The sequence below is a fragment of the Notolepis coatsorum genome (genome assembly GCF_963971535.1).
Source record: "Notolepis coatsorum genome assembly, chromosome: 2".
NCBI lineage: Eukaryota > Metazoa > Chordata > Actinopteri > Aulopiformes > Paralepididae > Notolepis > Notolepis coatsorum.
Genome location: NC_140166.1, coordinates 106,160,962 through 106,170,351, shown reverse-complemented (window position 1 = coordinate 106,170,351; position 9,390 = coordinate 106,160,962). Strand labels below are relative to the sequence as shown.

General features: G+C 43.6%; 1 protein-coding gene across 1 annotated transcript in view; it reads right to left on the bottom strand.

The window, feature by feature from the left end:
• Positions 1-2,667: 2,667 nt before the first annotated feature.
• kctd3 (potassium channel tetramerization domain containing 3) overlaps positions 2,668-9,390 on the bottom strand; it is a 98,445-nt gene continuing 91,722 nt past the window's right edge. The window contains exon 21 of the transcript XR_014620858.1: positions 2,668-2,761. The gene's annotated coding sequence lies outside the window, so the exon portion shown is untranslated. The remainder of the gene's footprint in view (positions 2,762-9,390) is intronic.

Genomic DNA, 9,390 nt, shown 5'->3' with positions numbered 1-9,390 from the left:
CCTCCTCATCATCCTGCTCATCCTGTTCCTGCTCCTACTCTTCCTCATTTTCCTCCTCCTCCTCCTCCTCCTCCTCCTCCTCTCTCCTCCTCCTCCTGCTGATCCTCCTCCTGCTCCTCCTCCTCCTCCTCCACCTCCTCCTCCTCCTCCTCTCCTCTGCTCCTCCTCCTCCTCCTCCTCCTCCTCCTCCTCCTGCTCCTCTTCCTTCTCTTCCTCCTCTTCCTCCTCCTGCTCCTCTTCCTCCTACTCCTCCTGCTCCTCTTCCTCCTCCTGCTCCTCCTCTTCCTCCTCTCCTCCTGCTCCTCCTCCTCTTCCTCCTCCTGCTCCTCTTCCTCCTCCTCCTTATGCTCCTTTCCTCCTCCTCCTCCTCCTCCTCCTCCTCCTCCTCCTCCTCCTCATCCTCCTCCACGGGGAGCAGCGTACTGGCTCATGTAAAATGGCAGGCCATGCATTATGCAGCAGTTTAGGCCACTGCGCTGGATCTTCATGTCCTCGGCTGCAGTCCACCTGTCGCTGCTCTGGTCGTATCGCTCCACGTTGGAGATGATGCTGGAGTCATTGTCGCCTCCGACCACGAAGAGCAGGTCGTCCAGCACCGCGATGCCAAAGTGTCTGCGGGGGGTGAGCATGTTGGGCAGGGCGCTCCAGGAGTCAGTCAAGGGGCTGTAGGCCTCCGCGCTACGCAGGATGTTTCTACCGCCCCACCCTCCCACCTGAGGACAGGACACATGAGAGGAATGTTTTAGTGTGTGGCTCAGGCAGGCAGACGCTGTATTAATCCATTTAGGGAAATGAGGGCATCACAGAAGCATTGTAAGTCAAATGATACATATCTATAAAATATCTAGTATAAAGCATTTGTCTCTGTGTGCACCTACCGCATAGACTTGTTCTCCGTACGCAGCGACTCCCACTGCCCAATGCCTGCTGCTCATGGGGGCGATCAGAGTCCACTGGTCGGTGTCTGGGCTGTAGCACTCAGCTGTGAGCAGACACTGCGTCCTGTTCCAGCCACCACAGATGTAAACCTGTAATAAGAAAGAATATTCTAATTTAGTTTATATATTCCATTTGATTTCATTCTACTTTAATTGTCTGTTAATGTTGATGCACCAAAGGACCCAGACACATCTTTTGTATGTGCAAGCTTACTTGGCAATAAAGACATTTATGATTTCTGATCTAACGTTCCTTGTGTTCATCTAGCACCCTGTGTCTCTCAGTTCCACCCACCTTGCCCTGGAGGGCTGCTGCCCCGGCGTGGCTCCTGCGCTCCAGCATGGGTGAGATCACTGTCCACTGGTTGGTTTCAGGCTCGTAGCGCTCTGCGGTGTTCAGGTCCACGCCTCTGTTGTGCCCTCCCATGGCATAGATACAGCCGTCCAACACGACCACGCTGAGCTGACTGCGGTGTGAGGGCATGGGAGCCGCCTGCAGCCAGCTGCGAGTGACGGGGTTGAACCTGCGCACACTGCTGAGATGCATACTGCCGTCCATGCCGCCGACGCAGTAGACCAGACCGTGGAGATAAGCGGTGGCGGTGCACCACCGGGGACTCTCCCCCTCAACACTCACGTCCATCCATCCACCGGCTCGGATATCGTAAGCCTCCATGTCAATGGTCCCGCTGCCTCTACTACAGCCTCCGATGGCCAATAGGACCTCCTGGGGCAGGCGTGGGCGGTTAAGGGGGTTTGGGAGCCTGTCGGAGCCAGAGGGGTTCAGGACGCTGAGGATGAGGGCCCTGCAGTCGTGGCTGTCCCTCACCACAGGGTTGTTCTGGACGTTGTTCCTGAAGTAGTCAGGCCTCATCAAGCCCATGTGAACCTGGGAAGAGACAAGCAGAGAGGGGGTACAACTTAGACATCGGTTGTAGACGGTTTCTGTTGCTAGGGAACAGTTTGGACCCAAATGTTTGAGAACCACTGTACTAGGGAACCTAGTGTTGTTTTAATGTAATGCACAGTAATACAATTTAATTTTTTAATTTTTTATAAATGTTTTTCTTTTCTTTTCATGCATAAAACAGAACATAACAGTACAATAATAATAATAATAATAATAATAATAATAATAATAATAATAATAATAATAATAATAATAATAATAACAATGACAACAGCGACGACAACAATAATAACAGTAACATGAATTATAATGACCTTGACAAGAGACAGACAAACAAGAAAAAGTAAAATAATAAAAAAAATATTAAAAAAAATGTGGCTCAGGCACTAGCAACCATGTTTGCGTATCCGTAATACAATTAGTTACCTTGGGCAGCAGCAAAGGGATGTGTGTTTTACGCTCCTCACGGGAGTGGTCGATCCAACGGAGGACGGCCTCGAACACCGTCTCCTCGCTCTTCACGTTCAGGTCATCCCTCTCGATGATGTCCACCAGTTGCTGCGGGGACAGCTCCACAAACTCCTGTGAGACGTGCAACATCTCCTCAAAGTGGCACACGATGCAGAGATGGGCCTTGCGCCTCAGGTCAGGGCAGCAGTAGATGTCCGTGAACCTCCAGATGCTGACACAGTTTTCCAGAGACAGCTGGCCCCCTAGGAAGTCAGAGCACGCTCCTACTATGCCAGTGACGCGAAGCTGGTCTGCAGCCACCAGAAGCTCTTCCACGTTCTCTGCTGTCACCAGCACAACGCGTGTGTAGGCGTACTCTATGATGAGCTGCATCATACCTGGGGACACCCCAGGGATACTGTAGACTGCTTTCTCTGAGTCGCTCCAGCGAGTGAAGAGGGCTCTGTGGGACGCAGAGTATAGAGATATCTGATGAGTAAACAGTAAGCAACATTCTGTCCTGTGTAGTAATTAAGGCTGACCCCTATTAGTCGAATAGTCGACTAATCGGTCGAAAGGAGCCGTAGTCGACTGCCAACCTCTTAGAAGCGTGGCTAACGATAATGGCACGCATACCAGAGGCCAACTGCCTAAGAAATCAGGCACAGAGGCACTAAAAGAGGATTTCACCCATCTAATGAACACACTAGACTAGACAAATATCAAGATGTATCCATCAGTGGACCAATTGCATGCTTTTGCAGAGGCAAACATCCTTCAGTCGACTCCTTCAGACATTAAGCACCCCCCAGCCCAAATGGAATGATAAAATTAAAAAAATATATATATTATACTTTTATTTTTTATTTATTTTTTGTCATGTAAATTAACTGTAAATCTGGCAAATAAGAGCTTTTGCTCTGCCACCATCAAATATACATTAATCAAAAGGGAAAGAAACAATCTCTCTCTTTTGCTGTTTGGCTGGCCTCCGAGTCCTCCTGTACCTACTAGTCGAAGCGTCGGCTAGTGTTGTGATTCCAGATGCTTTCAATGCGGTAGACAGTATTTTGTTTCCTCCGCATATGAACGTGAAGTAGTGACTGACGAGCGTTTTGGGATGGAAGTCTGAACAGAAACTCACTTTTAATTTTGCCAAGCGTTTTGGGGTGGAATTCTCCGACGACGGAGCCCTGCTGTCATACGATTGGCGCATATGTCACATGACGTGCTGTGAAGACCCGCCCTACTCTGCCTCTGATTCGCAGACTGTGGATGGGGAATGTGATTGTACCAAAGCAGAGTCACTCACAGACAGAGTGTCCAGTCACGCCGCGGCCCGCGGGACACATTCTTGTGTAACCCTTTCACTGCCACACTACGTCACTCCCAAAAGAAAAACAGCTCAAAATGTATTTTTGACTGTCGAAAACGAAATAAAATACTGCATTCTGCCTGCATTATGAATTTATGATGAGATAGTAACGAAATAGTAATGCACAGCCACTTGGACAAGTAACTGCAATCAGATTACTGGCTTTTAAAGATTAACGCGTTAGATTACTATTTTCGAACGTGTTTGTTCTTTAATAATATTTTCCCATCTAATTAACCCTTTCCCTGTGGGGAGGTTACAGACCTGGTGCATTATAAATAAAGCCTAGAGAGGTATTATTCTTGCCGTATAATTAAAGCCTGTCAGAGGTATTATACAGGGTTCTGACCCAGACGTGGGTGATGAGTCAAACACATTGAGGTATATTATCCCTCATACTAACCCAGAGGTGGTCGTGGGTGTATAATATACATGTTTATGAGGTATTGAGTTACGAACGGAACTATAGTGGGACTTCAGTCCGTTTGATCACTCTCATTAAATCATTGTAATTAACCAGTACAATTAGCATTAAAGAATTAGATGGGAGTTCTGTGTGCGTGTCCATTCATGAGCCGTTTAACAACTCTTTTGGTGTGGGTAACGTTAATACAATTAACCCCTTCCTACCCAACTCTCCCCTTTTTATTGTAAGGTTTCTAGTGGTCATCAAGGGAGGGTACTGCTTGCGGGAGGGACGAATCTATTTAGGCATATCAGTCACTAGGTGTGGGAGGGCCCAAGGAGGTAATCAGGGAAGTGAGAGCGAGTTGGGGAGTACTGCTGACCGCCCCGGAGAGGCTAGGAGGACCAGAGTACCAAACCAGGTTGGTAAATCCCGGGCCCCATTCACTCCCACTACCGGGTCCCAGGTTGACGCACCAGGCCCAAAGACGAGGGTGCAGTCAGACGGAGCTCTACTGTGTCCAGCTACCTTGTGACTGCCAGCAACCGTTCCCACGAAGCAGGGATAATCCACCCTGCTACATATTGATGAAAACGCATAATATGGTTTTTACCTATACATTCGGATCAGCAGTTCAGCACCTGCACTGTTGGTGGGTGAGCCTAGTAAAGGATGTCGCATTGTGTTCATCTTCAATGAATGGACCAATGCAATAGTCTACCAAAGCCCCCCCTCTCTATATATATATCTCACACACACACTTCAGAAACAAACATAGTATCAATGAGAGCATCAATAAATACACCCGAGTGATGTCTAGTAAAAAAAAAGTGCTGGGCCCTTGGAATCATCCTAAGCATTTATGAATGTATATAAATGGTTTGTTCATGATTAGTTCATTATCTACAAATACCTTATAAATGTATTATAACAGGGTGTTATTATAAAGTGCTACCGACACTTGTTCAATGTAGCATGTAGGAGCATAGGAGTACACTTGTTCAATGTAGCATGTAGGAGCATAGGAGTACACTTGTTCAATGTAGCATGTAGGAGCCTAGTAGACACTTGTTCAATGTAGCATGTAGGAGCATAGTAGACACTTGTTCAATGTAGCATGTAGGATCATAGTAGACACTTGTTCAATGTAGCATGTAGGATCATAGTAGACACTTGTTCAATGTAGCATGTAGGAGCATAGGAGTACACTTGTTCAATGTAGCATGTAGGAGCATAGGAGTACACTTGTTCAATGTAGCATGTAGGAGCCTAGGAGTACACTTGTTCAATGTAGCATGTAGGAGCATAGTAGACACTTGTTCAATGTAGCATGTAGGAGCCTAGGAGTAGACACTCTACTGTGGAAATAAAGAGACAAGACGGTTAGTTTTTCCCCAGGTTAATACACTTTTACTCCATGGAGAATATTTTTTAATCTCAACACTATTTCACTCAGATGAAGTTAGAACTATTAAAGAATGTACAGGAACAACTATTTTGATAATAGGTTTCACGGTTATCAAATGGGGGTTATGTGACCGACCGCACCCACCCACGCATGCATGCACACATACACACCTTGCTTCATCAAACTCATACAACAAATTATGACACACTTTGTAGAGGAGACTGTAGGACTCGGGAGACTAACGGAGATGAAGGGACTGAAAAGACAGACGTCTCTCCCTCTATACTTTTCTCTCATAGAAAACTAAAATTACTCTTATTAACATACAACACATGCACTGATCATTTGCCTATGTCCCAGTTATTTCCCCCCTCACAGTGGATCCAAAGGCAATCGGATATTGTAGAATTTAGATCTATCCGAGTGGTTTTAGGTTGCTTGTCAAAGATACCTAAGGTGCGTGTTATACGAAGTGAAACCATTTACCATTTTAAATACAAACTCATGTCACATACTATATCAACAGCTTAGTGAAATAATTTGGGGGAAGCGTATTTTAATCAAATATAAATAAATAAAAACAAAAGGTTACAGTAGCGATGTGGCTCAACAATGGGTGCCGTACTCTTAATTCCATACTGAGCCTTTAATCATCCTTCTAGCTTTCTCATTGGTCAGCACACACACAATTTAAAATCCTTTCCTATAGGCCTACTGTGGCTGATCAATGTTATTTAGACAATTACAACAATTGTGATTTTATCTATTGAGAATTCATTCATTCCTTTTTGATCGTCTTCAGTTAACATGGGATCTGAATCAGCGTTCACAGACAATTCATATTGCAATGCACCAGCATGTGCAGTAGACATGACTGAACAACCACCGTTTTTAACCTTGTTCTTTTATATATAACTTTGTATAACTTTTGACTTTCAAAACAAATGTACAGTGAAAGGGAATGGCTAGAGAAGCAGACTTGTGACTCCTGAACCAGCCAACCAAGTCCCTTGACCAGCTGAAAACATTTGTCACTCTCCTCTCCTTCCAATATCATATTGCTGAGGTGCCCTTGAGCAAGGCACTGAACCCCCAACTACTCAGTGGCCAACAGTAGGAAGAATGTGGGTGGGCTGAGCTGATCCCAGATATGAATGTGTGAAAAAAAAATCAAACATAAAAATCTAAATAAAATACAATATAATGTATTTCTGACATAGACATACTGTATCATGACAGGGCAACGTATTGTAAATAAATATATTCCTTTCACTTAGCTCAAATCTGGCTGGGGTAAACTGTAAACATAGCCAGAGAAAAACTGAGGAACGATATTCAAATAGATTCTATGTTCATTCATATCTTCAGTCTTCATAGTGTGCGTGCAAATGCAAATAGGTCCAATAGCATGTTAATATCAATACAGGCTATGATTGTTAATCAATACAACAGTCAACAGCTATCAACAAAGCATCACACTTAATTAATGGATCTATATGAAGAGATTTGGATTATGCAAAGCTCCCTTCCATGTATCAATCAAGTTGCATATTAGATTGATGTCTTTGCACAATTCATGACTGTGGACATCTCTAATATTGAAATGATAATATAATGTGCTCAAGTGTACAACATTCCAGTTGGGCACCAAAAGCTCCAAATAATAATCCATAAATAATATCATTGCCAAAACATTATGTGCCGCCCGGACCGCCGTGAAGAACGAGTCACTTAAACTCATGGTGTTGGCATGATGGATGATTTGAATAGTGTCCAATCCTCTCAGGTCTTCACAATTAAATATTCAAGGAACCTCGGTATGTGCAACATTCCAATGTAATCTACAAACAGTTTTGCCATATATATTTTGTCTGTTATTGAGTTGGCTAAGCACAAACACATGGTTCCTACGTACATACATGAAGGCCATTCAAAAGTTTAGTCAAAAATGGAGACTCTGGTTAAAAGATTAAAGGGACAGTTTGGGTTTGTTTGTACATTCATTGGTATGAAATACTTGCTATGAAATAGTTGTGTAATCGATGCATAGCCATTAGCTGACTTACTGAGACCCGTGGTCCAAGTTCTGAGCGAGTCAGGCAATTCCAGATAGGCAGCAGATGAGGTGCAGTAACAAAAGGTTTTAATCCACACCACATGCAAACAAAGGTTTTTAAAAGGCCACAACAGAATACAACAGTCCTCGTGTATTTCTGATGCTCGATTCTTCTCTCAGAACCACTTGGAACTAGCTAGCTAGATAGGCCCATTACCTAGTACACTGGCTACTTCAATAAACTAGTAAATAGTTACAAGATATTGTATCGTTCTGAGAAAAGAATCGAGCATCAGCAATACATGAGGACTGTTTGTATTCTATTGTGGATGGTTAAAACGTTGCATGTTGTGGTGTGGATTACAACATCTGTATTAATGGTCTCCATATGCTGCCTGTCTGAAGCTGCCCAGGTCGCTCGGAACACGGCCAGAACTTCAACCAAAGGTCTCTGTAAGTCAGCTAATTGATTACACTGGGAAGCATCTCATACCACTTTGTGTCAAGAAAACCCAAAGTACCCCTTTAATCCTAGTATTGTGATGTGATAACAGGGTCATCCTTCCTTAGGGAAATGCCTCTCGTCAACTTTCTTCATTCAAATGTTTTCAACTTTTGTACCGACCGTACACGTACAGTATATGATATTTTCTGTGCGTCTCATCTACTTTCTTCATTAAAATGTTTTCAACTTTTGTACTGACCGTACAGTATTATATTTTCTGTGCGTCAACAAATAAAATTAAAAGATTGTATGTGTTTTTAATATGTCAATGACAAGATGAGATGTGTGTTGCTTCAGCTAGATTCACACAGGAGAAGTATAGAAGATATTTGCAACACAGCTCATATTCACAAAGCTTCTTCAGTCTGTTCATTTGAATAAGTGTCACTGACCGCAGATCCGCACTCCTACTCTGGGAACTGCTGTGAATATGGGCCCAGATCCGTTCCCTGTGTCAAGAATTAGTGTCAGTTATTTAATAACTATTTTTTTTTCTAAAGATCTTGGCTAATATCAATAGCTGACAGGAAATAAACTTGGGCCCAAGGTGTTCCCTAGCAGCCCAATTCCACTGAAAAGGTATATAGTTAAATACAATTAAAAATAAATAAATGTACATTGTAGTATAAATCTAAGACACACTTTGCCAGAATCCATTATCTTCACAAGCCTTTGGTCTTCTTCCAAGAAAAATAAAAAGGTGCATTGACAAGGCATCACTCAAAAAAGTTAACTAGCCTCCAAATTCTTCCACCCCCGTCGCAAGAGTGAACGCAAAGCCGAGAGCAGATTCCCCGTCACGTGTACAGCATCAGCAATGATTTTTGTTACATTTGAACTGATAGTGATAGGCACACCCCATTTCACTAAATATGAAGGAAATGAGCAAGTACAAGCAGGTTTGTGGTCAACAGTGGGACCCTAGCGATAATAGCATGCCATACGTCACAGAAGCACTACAGTGAAACATCTACTGGGTTCCCACTCTTTTCATGAGCCAATTTCACTGTCTAGGATATTATCGATCCGTGACGTGCAAAAAGCACACAATACAGCCAGGCTGCTTTAGTTATTCAAACATGACGGTGGAACAATTTGGAAATGCCATTAGGACGAGGCAGGTCTGGGATAAAGCTCCTTCCATACATGTATTATTATTTATTAGATTAAAAAATTTTTAATAGCTTCTAAATTTCTCTAGAGACAATATAACTCTTGAGATCTTTTAACCCTCATCATTTTTACAAAGTTATCCATTACTTTTTTACTAATTTTGCACGAGCGTTTAAACGTCACGGCTCTCAGGATCTTCAAGGAGAGCCCTCTGCCTGTGCGGACCTGC